Source organism: Octopus bimaculoides, chromosome 8 (genome assembly GCF_046866305.1).
Source record: "Octopus bimaculoides isolate indiv1 chromosome 8, ASM4686630v1, whole genome shotgun sequence".
Classification (NCBI taxonomy): Eukaryota; Metazoa; Mollusca; class Cephalopoda; order Octopoda; family Octopodidae; genus Octopus; species Octopus bimaculoides.
Genome location: NC_142935.1, coordinates 70879845 through 70897344, shown reverse-complemented (window position 1 = coordinate 70897344; position 17500 = coordinate 70879845).

The following is a 17500-nucleotide window of genomic DNA, read 5'->3' as shown; positions in this document are numbered from 1 at the left end:
TTGCTGAGTTTTTTGGGGGTTTCTTTTCTTTATGCGCCTCGAATTCGGCGATACATTTCTGTATGCGTGCGATAATCGTTAACCTGAAACGTCTCATGTGTATAAGACACACACTATTCATATAAATTTTTATTTATTTTTTTTATTCCAGACGTCTACTATTTCAAAGCAGAATCCAAAATCTATTTAGCCATGTAGTTCACGCTAAAATGAAATTAAATTTCAATAGCAACCAATCAGCTTTGCTATTAGCAATCTTTAAAATGCTATCAATTTTAGCATGTAGCACTAATTTTCTCTTTCATATTTATTTGATTATTTATTAAAAATTAGATTTCACCATGAAACAGTTCTTTAATGAAACACTTTCAGAGTTAATTTTTTCCTAGCTTTCTCCTAAAAATCCATTTACTTAAATCTATTAAACAATTATTCATCATTAAAAATCTTTGTAGTTTTATGTTTTCTCCATTCCACATGCAACAAAGAACGTAATAAATGAATATAAGAGGTTTCCGAGACATAAAAACTATTATGCCGTTTAACTTCTTCCTTTGAATGAAGTTTTCTTTCTAGTTTAAATTATCTTGAGAAACTACAGATATTGTCCCATTATATCTGCTGTAAAAAAATTGCCCTCATTATACCAATAACCTTCTCTCCTCCATCAGCTCCTTTCTCAATTATTATTAGATGAACCTGACACTTAAGTGTCCTAGTTCTGCCTCTGACTTTCATACTCAACGTCTTACTCTACTACCTTCCATCCTACTCGCAAACCTTAATAGAATGATTTCCCTCCTATCTTTACACTTCAGATCTCTTTCAATTTACTCCAAAGTAACTCTACCAGTAGCTTCCTTATATTTTCTTTATGAGGAAGATCAAATGCCCGAAACAGATATATAAAATATATATGTCGGATCGCGTGTGCATCGTTGGCGATTATCTTTCTCCGTCTTCCCATCTTTGGAATTTTTCTATATTTCTGATGAAGAGCTCCGCTCGAAACGTGAAGTCCTCTGTCTTTTCTTTATTTTCCTGAGCGTCTAATAACACTGTACTTATTCCACGTCTTCGCGTTGTTGTCTTTTCGTGTTTTTTCGTCCTTGTTCATGTTTAGATTGAGTATATGTATATATATGTGTGTGTGTGTGTGTGTGTGTGTGTGCGCGTGTGTGCGTGTGTGTGTGTGTGTGTGTGTGTGTGTGTGTGTGTGTAAATTATGAATATCAGATTGGAATTGGACCCATGAGACACTCCTATGAGCTGCCTAAGGTAACATCAATTTTGTATAAATACCTTATCTCGAATTTCCACAATATTGGTTTTGATAAGTACAAAAGTTTATTTGAAGGTTACAGAAATAATTGTGTTGCTCAAAGATCAAGTCTGTTTGAAGCTGAAAAACTAAAGACATTTTCTCGCTGTACATGATGGTATAACACAAATACATATTCAAAAAGTTATACATTCCCTTCAATAATATATAATTTTTAAAAACAAGTCGGATTCATTAATTTCTCTCGGCAATATTTATCGAGGAAGACATATCCATGCATGTACATACACACACGCATTTTCATACACACCCACTCTCATACAACTAACACGCATACACACAGACAGAGAGAAACAGACACTTACACACACGCATGATTTTTGAAGCTGAACCAGCAAACTGAAATTCTTCATTTGTAAAGTAAGTAGGATTTTAATGAACCACTCTGAAAACAAAGGATTTGTCTCCCTCCTTCATCTCTTCTCATCCGCTTTACATTTCGCTCTCCTTCCTTAGCTCTCTCTTTCCTCTGACTATCCCCATCTCAGCTCATCGCTTTTCGGATACCTACATGTCATTATGCCGAATAGAAGTTGAATGTCGATTTATTTATTTTGTTGTACGTGTTTAGTAATTATGTGTTCTCGCATCCGACATATTTACTTTTACATCGTTGTCAGTATTTATTACCGGATGTAATCGAAATTGTTTGCATTCGAATCTTCCTAACATTTTTATTACATTTTCCCGTCAAAAATATCGGTTTCTTACGTACTTCGATCACGATATTACTCGTCTATTTATATAAGCTAATTGGTTCAATGCGGTAATGACGATAAAAACAATGATGCTAACAATTATATATACGTAATTATTTCTACGCAATGGTGGAGAATCTAGTTTCTTTAGAACGTCGGACAATGACTTGCAGGTCCAATCACACAGAAGCTGTCTTGCTTTTCATCAGTCTGCAGGTCAATCTAATACGCATCAGTTCAGTACAGGTTAATACAATAGTATGTTTCCTTTCTGCAGATATGTAATTATATACGAAATCACTAATTATTTCTACGTAAGGAAATATGCCACCTCTTCCCAACATCTGATTAAAAAATTTTAAAAAGTGGAACAGGGTATTTAATGAATGAAGATGAATCTATTTACATGCTTTTGATCAGATGTGAAAGCAAAATTTTGTTCGTGGAAATATTGCAAATGGAAATGCAACTTTACATTAATTTTGTTAAACTTTGAGTTTTCTATTTTCAATTATACACGTAAATGTATATTCACGTATATTCGTTTTTTTTAAAGAAAAAAGGAAAATGAAATTATAGACGTTAGAAAATTAGTCAAACTGAGATATATTTATATACGGCTTAGTATATAAATATGAGTGTCCCTACATAAGTTAATTCACAAAGTGTTATAAATGTTCGTCCCATGAAGAAAGGTGACTACTAACATTGTGGGATATTGTCCATAGTATATATTCTGAACAATATTTCTGGCAACGCGATTCAACATCTGTTTTCGATGGAAATAATATTAGGCTTTGTTTATGAATAAGCATTTTCAACTGGGAAATAGGGAATGGTCAATTGATAATATTACAATTTCAACAGTTGAATTACTCATTAATGGATTGTTAGATGCATAAAACCACTTTTCTCTATTAGTGTGGTAGTGCGATTTGCACGAGCAGTACACATGATAATTAAAAATGTTCACAAATTGCTATCTGTCATCCACTTAACGCTACGACTCATCCATTGTTGATCTATGTCAGTATGCCTTGCCATGCGGTTCAAGTCGCTCCCTATTTATGAAATAGTTTTTACCGCACTGCACATCACTTTGGGCAAGTGTTTTGTATTACAGACACGAGTCAGCCCGGTACTTGCGAATAAAATAACTGGAAACTATATGCAATTCCATCATACGGATGTTTGAATAAAATTCTATTATACGGTCTATGACTATTCTTCGATGGTAGACATAATTAATTACTCGTTTTAATCCATCCCTGCCTTCCACAGATTTCTTTTGTATGCAAACGTCTACATCAGGATTTCAGTCGTATGCTCACACATGAGACGTTTTGTTTTCTTCCCCATACCCCTTCATTTTTAAAGTTTCTCAGTAAACATAATGGATACAACGTTGCTCCCATGATTAAACATGAAAATAGAGAACAAAATTGCGAAACATTCTAAATGGATGCAAATATTGTCATGGCTACGGTTCGAAGGAATGAAACCAGAGAGAGAGTTCATGATATGAACTCTAATTAGAAAATATGGTATGTCACACCTAGGATATAAGTACAAATGTAAAGATAACACCAATATACTAGATTAGGCAATGGTGTTCATTAATCAATCTGATTAATTGTAGGGCATAGTGTTTTTAATTAATCGAAATGCAGAACACTTGTGAATGAGAGAGAGAGAGGAAAAAGATTAGAAGATAATTATCTTTCGCATTTTTTGTGACAAAAAAATAATTAATTTTTTAGTTCTGCTCTGAGTGTAACACAGAAACATGCACCTTTATTGGTTATTGACCTTCGGTTCATTGATGCCATATGCGAATTATTGACTAGAATGAAGATAAAATGTGAAATCGATATAAATTATAGTAAAACACACCTGGCAACATTGACTGGACTAACAGACTTGCGAGTATAGACGATCAGGAGATGAAAACGTTATGCTTACGCTTATTGTATTTATTTTACCTTTGTTTTTAGTTTAGAAACGTTCGATATTATTTCATGAAGAACAACAAATCTAAAATAATTAGATGACTAAATGATATTTAATTAATTGGCTAGTAACATTAATAACGGAATGTGCTTAATTTTGGTTTATTAATAAGTTCAGAATATCAGTGCTGAACAGCATTTCCACGTATATAAATGCATGTATATATTTCTTCGTATGTGTTTGAGAGAGAGAGAGGTAGAGAGAGAGAGAGGGGGGAGAGAGAGAGAGAGGGAGAGAGAGAGAAAGAGAGGAGAGCGAAAGCGAACTTGTGTGTATGCGTGCATGTGTATGTGGTGATGTGTAAGTTTAAGAAATCTGGCTGAAACCAATTTCAAATAAATCCATGTTTAGAAATATTCTCTATTACATTAACTATAATTAGTTTCCCAATCTCCGTTGTAAACGTTGTAAGGAATAAATTTATGCTATCTAAAACGTTCATTCAAGTAGCGTTGCGTTAATTTAATGGTAATTTAAACGGATATGATGCGAACGATTATTGCACATTGATGTCAGATCTACAGAGACAGTGCTCTACAGTTTAATGCCACTACAGGAATGTAAAAAGAATATTTCTAATGGAAATATGTAAAGTAAGTATATGCGTATAGCGGCCAACGTGAGAGTAGTATATTCTGGATGAATATATGTAATAGCTATATTGCGATACGAAGCGAATCTAAAATGTGTGCACATATTTGCAGACATGCATAGATACATGCATAGATACATACATGTGCGACAAATACCTGGGGATGCAGTATAGAGGAATGTTAAAGTGTATATATTTAATAAAAACACTGCAATATTGGATGTATAGAATTATTCTTGAAGTATACATAATATTAGTATACACAGGAGTGGTTGTGTGGTAAGTAGCTTGCTTACGAACCACATGGTTCTGGGTTCAGTCCCACTGCGTGGCATCTTAGGCAACTGTCTTCTACTATAGCCTCGGGCCGACCAAAGCCTTGTGAGTGGATTTGGTAGACGGAAACTGAAAGAAGCTCGTCGTATGTATGTATATATATATATATATATATATATATATATATATATATATATATATATATATATATATATATATATATATATATATATATATATATATATGTGTGTGTGCGTGTGCATATGTCTGTGTTGTCCCCCCAGCATGGTGTTGTGTTTACGTCCCTGTAACTTAGCGGTTCGGCCAAAGAGACCGATAGAATAAGTACTAGGCTTACAAAGAATAAGTCCTGGGGTCGATTTGCTCGACTAAAGGCGGTGCTCCAGCATGGCCGCAGTCAAATGACTGAAACAAGTAAAAGAGTAAACGAGATACACACACACATACACATACACACACACACACACACACACACACACACACGCACACATATATATATACATACACGCATATATGACTCCATAAGCTAATTAAGCCGTCATCTGAGAGACAGAAGTCAGAAAATGGAAAAATGCAGACTATCCCGCCCCCAGTCGTGAATATTCGTACTTTCCAATTCGTTGAGAAATAAGAGAAGGATCTGAATGAAAAGTATATGTTTGTTAGTTCCATGATCAAAGGGATAAAGTTATAGGTAAAGTCCATTAGTAGATCCAGAAATGAAGATTCAATGATAATCCATGGGAAAGGGTAATGGAAGTTATTAGTTGTACTTTTGAACAGAGTGAATTAAGATTGACCAGGAATAATATACTACAGTGGGAAGGAAGGATATAATGGAAGATGCATGAGAGTAGAGAGAGACCAGTCAGTATAGTGAGGGCATGTTCAACGAAAGAGATACACACATACAGACACACAAACACACACACATTGAGATAGAAGAACGAATAAAAATAACAGACATTAGGTAGTTTCATCTCATGCTGACCACCAGCATTGGCCAGAGTCATTAGATAGTAAGAGTAGGAGGGAGGGGTTAGGGTGGTACTGAAATGGCTGCAAAAGAAAAGGAAGTTCTCGAATTATAACACCAACTACAGTGAGTGATATTACTATCGATGAAGATATACGAGTGGGCTAGGCGCAGGAATGACTGTGCGGTAGAAGCTTGTTTCCCGATCAGATGGTCCCGAGTTCAGTCCCATTGCATGTTACCTGGGGCAAGTACCTTCTATAACATTTGGCCGATCAAAGCCTTGTGAGTGGATTTGGTAGACGGAAACTGAAAGAAACCTGTCGTATATACATATGTCGCGTCTGTTCTGTTCTGTCTCCCGGTCTGTTAAGATTTTTCCATTTCCATTTTCCTTGCACTAACTTACTACACTCGTCTCATAGTCGAAAGACCATGCTTGTTTTGTTCTATTTTTGTTGTAATTGTATAACCGGTTTTGGTGTGTTTACGTCTGCGTAGGTTAGTATTTCGGCAAAAGGGATCGATAAAATAAGTACTGGGATCGATTCAGTCGACTACAATTTGAAGGTAGTACCCCAGCATGACCGCTTTCCAACGACTGAAACCGGTAAGAGGTAAATGATAAAAGATATATATTTTATCCGTTATCTTGTCTCAGTCATTTGACTGCGGTAAAGTACCGACTGGAAAGGTTTTAAACGAAGAAATCGACTCCAGGTCTAATATTTAAACCTGCTACGTATTCTATCGGTTTTCTCTGTCGAACCAGTAAGTTACGGGGACATAAATACAACAACACAGATACAAGCATACACATCACGTATATATATATGTATATATATATATATATATATATATATATATATATATATATACAGTGACGGACTGGGTCTAAAAATATGTGTTGCCAGGAGACTTAGGGCGCTCACCCGCAACTACAGGGGGTCCACCTGCAACTATAAGGGGGCCAACCCGCAACTACAATGCTATCATTTAATTTTTTTTATTGTTAGTATTCTTTTCAACTGTCTATAAACACAGCTAGGCTGAAATAATTAATACATTCTTCAAGGAGTGAATAAAAACTTCTCAAACTTGAGGGGATGGGCCCCTTAGATACTAACATGGGCGCCTATATAGGGATTCTAATGGCGCATGGGCCCACTTGGCATCGAGCAAGCTGGAAACCTGGTCAGTCCGCCACTGTATATATAGATATAATAAAAATATATTGCAAAAACAAAATAGGATATACACGTGGAAATGTGAGGGGAAAGTAAGAAGAAAAATAAGCGAAAATGCACATTGAAAATCAAAAAAAGTAAAGGCTTTTTATGAAAAGTAACGATAGATAAACACAATTAGATGGACTGAGATAAGAATAAAAGTAATAAAAGTCGTTATTGTGAATTGTTAAACAGATTCAAAAGCATACCGGTTTCGTAAAGTTAATAATCATTGCTTTGAATACACACCGACTACTGAACGGTGTCAGGTCTTCTAGTCCTTGAGTAGAAAGATTATGTGTAATGGAGGTAAGTATTTCTGTATTTGGTGCAATTAAGGTAGACATAGATCTGTAATGTGAATGGTGTATGGGATGTATGGGGATTAGTGGTATTAATTGTAAGGTTAGTAGTGTTCTGTTTTATGTTATGTGTTCATATTTAGTTGTGGAAGATATTTATTGATGAAAGTTGCCTCTTTATTCATTCTTTGTTGTACTGAGGTGTTCTGTGAACATTGATAGAAGGGGAAAATTAGGAAATTAGGATTAAGATTCCTAGCACACCATTCTATGAGCCCATTGACCTGTATCTGTCTATACTGTGGGTGGCGGATTTGTTCTTTGTGGAGAGTGATTCTTCGAGCGACCTAGCGAAGGAGCAAGCAGGGCCCCGACATTCGTGGCCGAAACTACGCGTCCAGTGGGTGAATCCATCCGCCTACGGGATCGGCTGCTAGCCTTCGATGCACGGATCATAACCATACATACATATGTATGCATGTATGTATATATATATATATATATATATATATATATATATATATATATATATATATATATATATATATATATATATATATATATATATATATATATATATATATATATATTTACATACATATATATGTATGTATATATACACACGACGGGCTTCATCAGTTTCCGTCTACCAAATCGACTCACACATATATAGTTAAAATTTACAGAAAGACGAAGAGAGGTGTATGAACAACAAGCAAATGTATTAGTTTGACGCTCGGGAAAGTTAGAAATTATTTTACGTTTCGAGCCTACGCTCTTCAACAGAAAGGAATATGAGGAAATAAACACAAGGAGAATAATAAAAAAAAGAAAACTTGTGGGTTTAGCGATCACTCATAGCGACTGGTTGCGAAAAAATAGTTTGATAGGTGAGCTAGGAAGAAGGGGAGATAATAAAGTATTTGTGATCCCAAAAGAAAGTTGCGCGCGCGTTCTGAATAAACACAATGATATCTCTTGAGATATGGCTTGTGGAACCTGAACATGAAGAACAGAAAGCATTATTTGCAAGATCTTCAATATATGTCAATTCTATCTTACACAACTTACTACTAGCGAATGGGAACACGAAAGGTATCAATATTTTCCGATGGATTAGCTTCCAAAATGTAGCAACTCGCTTTGTGTAGGACCAATGTCTTTCTTCTAGATTCGTCGTTAGTTGTCCATTAAATAATATCGCCTGAATACAGGCTGATTAGTTCCAATGTCTTTCTTGGAACTCATACGAGTCTTTTAGGTAGATAGATAGATAGATAGATAGATAGATAGATAGATGGATGGATGGATGGATGGATGGACGGATAGATAGATAGATAGATAGAGAGAGAGAGAGAGAGAGAGAGAGAGAGAGAGAGAGAGAGAGAGAGAGAGATAGAGATCGTTGTAGTAGATGTATAGTATATTTGCTGATTTCTAATGAATGAAAGATGTTGACCTCCATAGAGTTTAAAATCAGATTGCTGTGAATTGCAGCGAACACTTCATACAGACACTTCGAGACTACAGATTTTATCCAATAACTGCCTTTCAGCTAAAGCATGAGTGATACATGAACAATGAATTATATCCCAGTACACAATTCACTGGAGCACTTAATATGGAATTTCGGGCTTTTTAATGCTGCAGAAACGATAAATCTGCCCTGTAAACATTTTTCAAACAACGTAGTGATCATCTAGCACCAGTATTCCAGGATAGCTCCTGGCAAATGACTGAAACAAGTAAAACAATAAAAGAGTACAGGAATATATATAATCAATTTTATAGCAAGCCTTCCAGAAAATCAATCGTAACATACGTGAAAGACTGATACGCAGTAATTATGTTGACAGAAAGTAATCTAGGATCCATTTCCCCATAAAAAACATTAAGGGTTTTAACTGATTAGTTACATAGTTTAGTTCATATGAGAAATCATATGTGATTTCAAAGATTTGGTCCGAGTATCTAGCTGTATTAGGATTTGTCATTCACAAGAAATGACTTCTGATCGATAGCTTACAAAGCAAGTGCCTAGTAATATAGTTTCTGAGAGGACAAGCACGTTTTAAAACTTAAGTTCCTAAAAGCGGTATAGAAATCGATGCTTACGACACAAAAATATATGAATAATCAAACGATGTAACTGCATCGTTTCGGCAGATTATTTTGTCGTTGTGTGAGTGTATGCGGGTATCGACAATATATGCTTGTAAATAATTAGGTAGTTTAAGGTGGTGAGCTGGCAAAATCATTTGTACGCCGGTCAAAATATTTGGCGATATTTCGTTCGTCTTTAAGCTCTGAGTTCAAATTCCGCCGAGGGTGACCTTGCCCTTCATCCTTTCGGAGCCGATATAGAAATTATCCAATTGAACACAGGTATCGATGTAATAGAAATTGGTGGCCGTGTGCCAAAATTTGAAATTAATAATTAGGTAGTCAAAAATGTTTCCTTTTGTTTTTATCTTCCTGCTCAATTTTAGATATTTTCCGCAGGATACTTGACATGACACCACACCATCATCGAAATTGTAGGTTTGCACTTACTATCAACACTAGTGCAAATCTAAAGTACCGTCAAGGAAGGAACCGATCTGCTTGATATAGACTGACGCCCTATAACTAGTAGCCCAATCAACTCCAAATTCTATATTACGTGCTTAAAAAAAGAAAATCATTAATTAATGTCCACGTAAACAACATTAAAAATGATCGAACGATTAAGCCATTAATTTTGAAATATATATATGTATATATTTATATGCACAGCGTGGCTGTGTGGTAAGAAGTTTGCTTCCCAACCACATGGTTCCAGGTTCAGTGCCGCTCTGTGAAACCTTGTGCAAGTTTCCTCTACTATAGCCTTGGACCGACCAAGAAGATTTGGTAGACAGAAGCTGAAAGAAGCCCGTCGTATATATGTGTGTGTGTGTGTGTGTATGTGTGTGTGCTTGTGCCTGTACTTATCTTCGCACCATCGCTTGACAATCGATGTTGGTGTGTTTACGTCCCCGTAACTTAGTGGTTCGGAAGAAAAGACAGATAGAATAGGTACTAGGCTTACAAAAATACGTTCTGGGCTCGATTTATTCGACTAAATTTGGTGCTCCAGTATGACCGCAGTTAAATGACTGAAAGGAATATATATATATATATATATATATATATATATATATATATATATATATATATATATATATATATATATATATATATATATATTTATATATATACAACAATAATTTACTCATTGCAAACTGCCTTCACAACCTATTCACTACACTTTGGTTTTTAAATTTTGAATTAATTATTTCCAAAATAATTGTTGCTAATACTGTTGGTTATGTGTAGTAATGCAAAAGAATGAAGAAATTACGATATTATAAATAAACAACCACTGAGGAAATATTTTAAAATTTTGTTTCAAAATTTTCTTTCAATCAGGCAATTGAACTTAAGATTTTAATGAAGGAGGTGATTTTAAGGGAGCAATTTTGAAGAAAGATTGGTAGTGATTAGGTTTATAAATATGAAACGAGGAGCTGATTAACATAAGGTATAATTTCAGTGAGAGACAGTGTGAGTTAATATTGGTTTCAAAATTTGGCACACAGCCAGCAATTTCAGAAGTTTGGAATAATTCAATTACATTGACCAAATGTTCAACTCGTACTTATTTTATCCATCCTGAAGGTGATGAACGGCAAAGTCGGCCTCGGCGGAATTTTAACTTAGAGCGGAAAGACGGACAAAATGCTGCTAACCATTTTACTTGACGTGCTAACCATTCTGTCAGTTCGCTGCCTTTTACAATATCGTTGATATGGAAACACAGAATATGTTCCCGGAAAAAGATTAGCAAAACCTTTTGAGAAATACAGTTAGAAGCTCCTAGAAGTAGTCAAGGTGAAGGAAACGCCGATAATTTTGCAAACACAAGAAAGCAAAATGTTACGTATGAATAGGAATACCTTGGACGCAGATTATAAATAAAGTAAACATTGATTGAATTTATAGTGCAGAGATCATGCCACTTGAAACTGTAAACAAAACGATTCATCCAATAACATGTAAGGCCAATAAAAACTCATATGAAACTGATTCGTTTTTTTTTTAGCATCATCGTCTCCTTAGAATATAAGATATTGCGACAACTTTGTTCCATTTCATACGTTACAAATCATAGATAACGTACCACGAATACACAATCTATACAGTATTATCATTCAAAGTTATGCTGCTAAATCCAACAATTTCGCAAACAATATATTTATTTCTTTATTGCCCACAGGAGGCTAAACATGCAGGAAACAAACACGGACAGACAAAGGGATTAAGCCGATTACATCGACCCCAGTGCGTAACTAGTACTTATTTAATCGGCACCGAAAGGATGAAAGGCAAAGTCGACCTCGGCAGAATTTGAACTTAGTAGGTAACGACAGCCGAAATACTTCTAAGCGTTTCGCACGGAGTTATAACGATTCTGCCAGCTCGCCTCCCTTTTGGAAATAATATATTAAGTAGTTGAGGTGGTGAGCTGGCAGAAACGTTAGCACACTGGGCGAAATGCTTAGCGGTATTTCGTCTGTGTGACACCGGTTGAAATGCTTAGCGGTGTAGCGACTCCGTGAGTTTGGATTGTTACTAGTTATTTGAGTGCGTCTGTACAGCAAGTGCAAGTTTCCATTGACTGTTTTTCTGTGTTCTTGTTATAACTATTGTGTGATAGTCTTCGTTCGAAAACTATCGTGTGTTTCCCCTATGGGAGACACAGTAATTGCTGGTAAGATGCCGAATAGTGTATCTTCGTCTGGCGAAGAGGTGTCAACCGAGGGAAGAAATATAGAAAATTTATTGTTTGGAGAAGTTTCGGATTCTTCTGAAGGGGAGTTTCCAAATCTATCAAATTATACTGTTACAAGGAGGAACATTAATGTGAAAAACAAAAAAAAGTTTTGCGTCGGCTGCTGGAGGTGGAACCCGCCAGCTGTCGACAAACAAAAGCGACATACTAAAGTATAAAGACATGTTAAATTTGAAAACGGTGTTGTCTAGATTCAACCACCAGAAGAATTTTTACTAACAGGAATAAAAAAATTATTATCTTCAAAGTTTACTGTAAAAAAGAACGAAAAATCGAGCGAGTGAGCGAAGAAAAAATTGAACAATGTCTAAAGCCCATTTGGCAGGACATTACTTATCTAGCAAGATGCAAGAAATTCGGTACTATTGAGGTACACTTAAAAAGCATTGAAACTGCACAAGTGCACTCAGTAAAATCTTTGGAAACCGAGGATATAATCTTAATACCTATTTACATGGGTATGAGGACATCCAATATAAAAATACCAAAGGTCCCATCCCAAATTGACCCAATGTGGTTGATGGCGGCGGTCCTGGCAAAGAAGGTAGATGAGGTAAATATACTTCAGGCTATCGTCACCGAAAAACCATATTGGATCGGCCACACGGTCCACTTTTTAATTCAAGGAGAACAGGCTGTAATTGAACAACTTCCAGAAAAAATAGAAGTTGGGAAGGATTTGTTCCTCAACGTTTTTGTCGAGAGTCGAAAACCCCGGTGTTTTTTGTGCGGCGGCAAATTAGGCCACATTCGAAGGAACTGCAAGGAAAATGAGGAAGACGAGGAAGAGGAGAAAGAAGAAAAAGAGGAAAAAGAAGAAAAAGAAGAAAAAGCCGAGAAGAAAACAACAAACTAAAGAAAAAAAGCAATCAGAGTGGCGACTACTACAAAACAACGACCAAAAAAGACTGCAAGAAGAGAAAAAGAAGAGAAAGGCATAATAGCCGTATACAGTAAAGATACTGAACTAATGAGAGATATTCAATTAATTAAGACTGCAAAAAAATGGATAACCTTTCGGAGAAATACAACAATTATGACGTGTATGAAGTCTCAAATAAGACTCATAGAATTTTACAAAACAAACACCGTAAGTCAGTATCATCTATGAGAGTGGACTTTAATAAGTCTATATTTAATGGACTACCAGCCCCGATAACGCGAGAAAAAGAAAAGGTGGAGACCCCACCTCCACCTGATAATTCTGTAATGAGACGGGATCTTAACAAACTTATTTCCCAAGACCTGCCACCTCCGACCCTGTATCATGAAAAGGTGGAGAGTCCCTCTTCACCGGACAAGCCCTGATTAACAGGTAAGACATGTCTGTTCACATTGGTTGTTTAAATGTTCGTGGCCTGTTGTCTAGCTGGAAGCAAGGACGCTTCCTAAATGACATCAGGTCAAGAAAATTGGATGTGATTGTTGCAACGGAAACCCGAGTAAAGGGACCAAGAGATCTGTCCCCCCCCCTCCTGAACGGCTACGAGAAATACGTTTCTCCGAGTCGGGCGGGAGGTGGTGGTGGGGGTGTTGGTCCTACTAAAAAGAAACCGGGTAACCGAGAAAAAGTTGTTTTTTTCTGATACAGAAGGCAGGCTGGTCGTTCTTGACCTGACATTCAGTTGTGGCAAGATAATCAGGCTAGTTGCTATTTATGCACCCAATATTATGGGCCCGCAAAGTGAATATTTTCGTGACCTGGGCAAGTTCCTGGCCACGTCGCATTCGCTAGTATTGTTAGGAGACTTTAACACAATATGTGAGGCACACACAGATTGTGTTGGCTCGAACACGAACAGAAAATGTAACCCAGGCTTACGGGATCTGCTAAGTCACTTTCAGCTAGCAGACCCATATAGGTTGGAACACCCGAACACTCCACAGTGAACGTGGTCAAATAGTGACGGGTCTACCAGAACATATCTAGATAGGATTTTAATTAGAGAAACAGATAAGTCTATAGCTAAGTGTCCACAATTTTTTCTTGTCAGCTACAGTGACCACAAGATGGTTACCTGTAAACTGACAATAGATAAGTTACATAGTCAGGGATCTGGCGATTGAGGAATACAGAAAGCGGATAAAGATGTTAATACAGAGGGCATTGACAGGTACCATCATTAATAACAAATGGTGGTACGCCCTAAAAAGAGCCATCAAATATGAGTCTATTAGGTTTAGCATAAGTTTAGCTAATAAGGAACGTAGAATAGGAGATGGTATAGTTAAGGAACTAAAGAAGCCTGGAGGACTGGCAGTGCGGACCAAGTGAAGGTAAAAAGACTGGAGTTAAACCAGCATCTGGAAGCCCAACACATGGGAAGTATTGCCAGAGCTAAGTTACGTGCGATGGGAAGTGAAGGAATCAAGGCCGCTGGATGGGCCCGAGTAGGTGGAAGCTCGGCAAGGAAATAGTTCCACTATACAGTCTTTGATGAACAATAATGGCGTCTTGATAAACGAACCCGAGAAAATGTGTGAGGCCTTTCGGGAGTACTTCGCCCAGCTGTTCGGGGGTGACGGCGGTCCTGATGGTGGGAGAGCCCTCGAGGACATTCTTGCCGGTCTGCCGTGTCTCTCGGGGTCGGATGCGGAGTCTTGCGAAGGGCCTGGGGAGGTGAAGGAGGCTTTGACCGACTGTAAATCGATAGGTCACCGGGACATGATGGTCTTCCGTATGAGCTGTATAAATGCATGCTAGACTTGTTCGGGCATCTGCTGGCTGACGTTTACGCGTACTGGCAACATAATGGGTTTATCCCCAGATCTGTGCGCCCGGGAGTAGTGACGTTGGTCAGAAAGGACCCGGACAAGGGGGACGTTATAGAGAACTTCAGCCCCATCACTCTGTTAAACGCAGAAGTGAAGATTTTGGCCAAGGTCTTAGCGAAAAGGTTGGCGCGTGTCGCGGATGGTATAGTCGGGGAGGCACAGACATGTGCCATCCCAGGCAGAACCATTCAGGATACCCTCCATCTTATCCGCTATACCATGGAGAGGGTTGGTAATAAATCTGGCAAAAGTGGGGCACTGGTACATTTGGACCAGTCTAAAGCTTCTGATAGGGTTTACCATCGATATCTGGCGACTGTGCTTGCGCAATTCGGCTTGGGCCCTGGCTTCCTCAGGTGGTTTATTGCTTTGTTCCACAACATTGACTCGATAGTTCGGGTGAACGGATTCCTTTCGAAGCCGTTCTGTATCAGACGCTCGGTTCGCCAAGGATGTCCGCTCTCACCGCTTTTGTATGTGGTAGCTCTCGAGCCACTACTGCGGAAGTTGAGTGGCATTCCGAGAGAACCAGGTCTAGAGGTGTTTGTTACGGCTTACGCGGATGATATCACTATCAGCGTAACCTCAGTAGCACGCTTACGTGAAGTGGTAAGACTATTGAGGCTTACGAGGAGGTGGCAGGAGCAAAGATTAGCCGGGAAAAGTCGATCGGCTTACAACTCGGCACCTGGGTTGGCAAGTGGATGCCTTCAGACAGTGCTGTTGGGCGCTGGACGGAGGGACCGGTTAAGTTGCTGGGAGTTTGGTTTGGACCAGGCCTCCAGATAGAGAAGAACTGGACGGAGGTATTGAGCAGGGTGGCTGCAGTAGTCAAGACCTGGTCTTGGCGGTGGCTATCCCTGAAAGGGAGGGCGGAGATGGCCAATGTGTTTATCGCATCGGTCATTACCTACCGCCTAACCGTCGTGCCTTGTCCGGATTCGTGGTTGATCAGGTTGGAGAGACAACTCTTTCGCTTTTTGTGGAAGTGAAGGTCGCCACTTGTGAAACGCTCTGTCTGCTGTCAAAAGCCTTTAAAGGGAGGTTTAGGGATGCCTTGGTTAATGATGCGCAGGCATGGGTTGAGATTGAGGCACCTCTGGATTCTCCTGGATAGTGAACGGGTGTGGTCTCCGCTGGCCAGACAAATGTTCCCCGAGTTCAAAAGTTTTTGCGAACAGGAAGCCTGGTGTTCTCGTAGACCGAGGTCGAGTGAATGGCATAAAGAGTGTCGTAAGGCCCACTTGCGTTTCCGGCGCTCGGGCAACGCCAGCGGTGGGGGTTCCACACGGATTTTATATAGTGGGTTAGTAGAGTCTGAATGCGACGATGGCCTGGGGGCGACTCTAGGTCTCGGGTTTATTCAACTGGACAGCCTGTTTCACCGTACATTCGGGTTGAGAACGTTGGACAACTTCAAAAAGTCCTTAACCTGGAAATGCTACAGAGGTGCCTTGCTCGTTTGGGATAAGCTTGCAAGACACGGTAAGCGTCAGTCGCCGACCTGTCCAAGATGCGGGGGAGACAGGGAAACCGTCCCTCACGCTATTGTTCAGTGTCCGGATATATCTGAAATGTGGGCTTATGCTGAACACCTGTTGTCCGGCGAAGGAAGAGTACGGCTGTCGACTGAGTCAATTATAAAAATTGACCCACCGGGAGTTTTAACAAACGAAGGTAAGAATTGTTTTCTCAGGGTTGTAGCAATAGCGAAAGAGGCAGTATGGAAACAGAGGATAAAAGGAATTAAGACAGGCAACTTTATCTCTGGCCACAATTTACGTTCATTTTTTACTTTTCATTTCAAAAGGAAACTGTGGCTGTAGAGGAGATGTCTGTTGGAGTGTACGTTCCAAAAGAGATGGAAGCATGTTGCACGAGTGCTGTGCGTGCAAGGAACCGTGTGAATAGTCAGAAAAAAAAGGAAAAAAAAAAGGTGCCAGCGAGAGATCGGGGCTTGTGGGTCGGAGCGTGGCCTGATCATCGCTTCATTTGTGTTGTCTAACGTTCTGTTAATATCATTCGATTTTTTATATTTTATAAAATTTTTAAAGTCATATTTTATGTAAACCATTCGCACTACTGATCCCAATCAGTTGCTTTGTACCATTCTATGTTTAGCCCCCTGTGGGCAATAAAGAAATTGGTATTTCGTCTGCAATTACGTTCAAATTCCACCGAGGTCGACTTTGCCTTTCAACCATTCGGGCTCGATAAAGTGAGTACCAGTTACGCACTGGGGTCGATGTAATCGACTTAATCCGTTTGTCTGTCCTTGTTTGTCCCCTCTGTGTGTAGCCCCTTGTGGGTAGTAAAGAAATAAAAAAAACTTTAGGTCGCCAGGTGAGGTGCTTAGCGATATTTCGTCTGCCGTTACGTTCTGAATTCAAATTCCGCCGAGGTCGA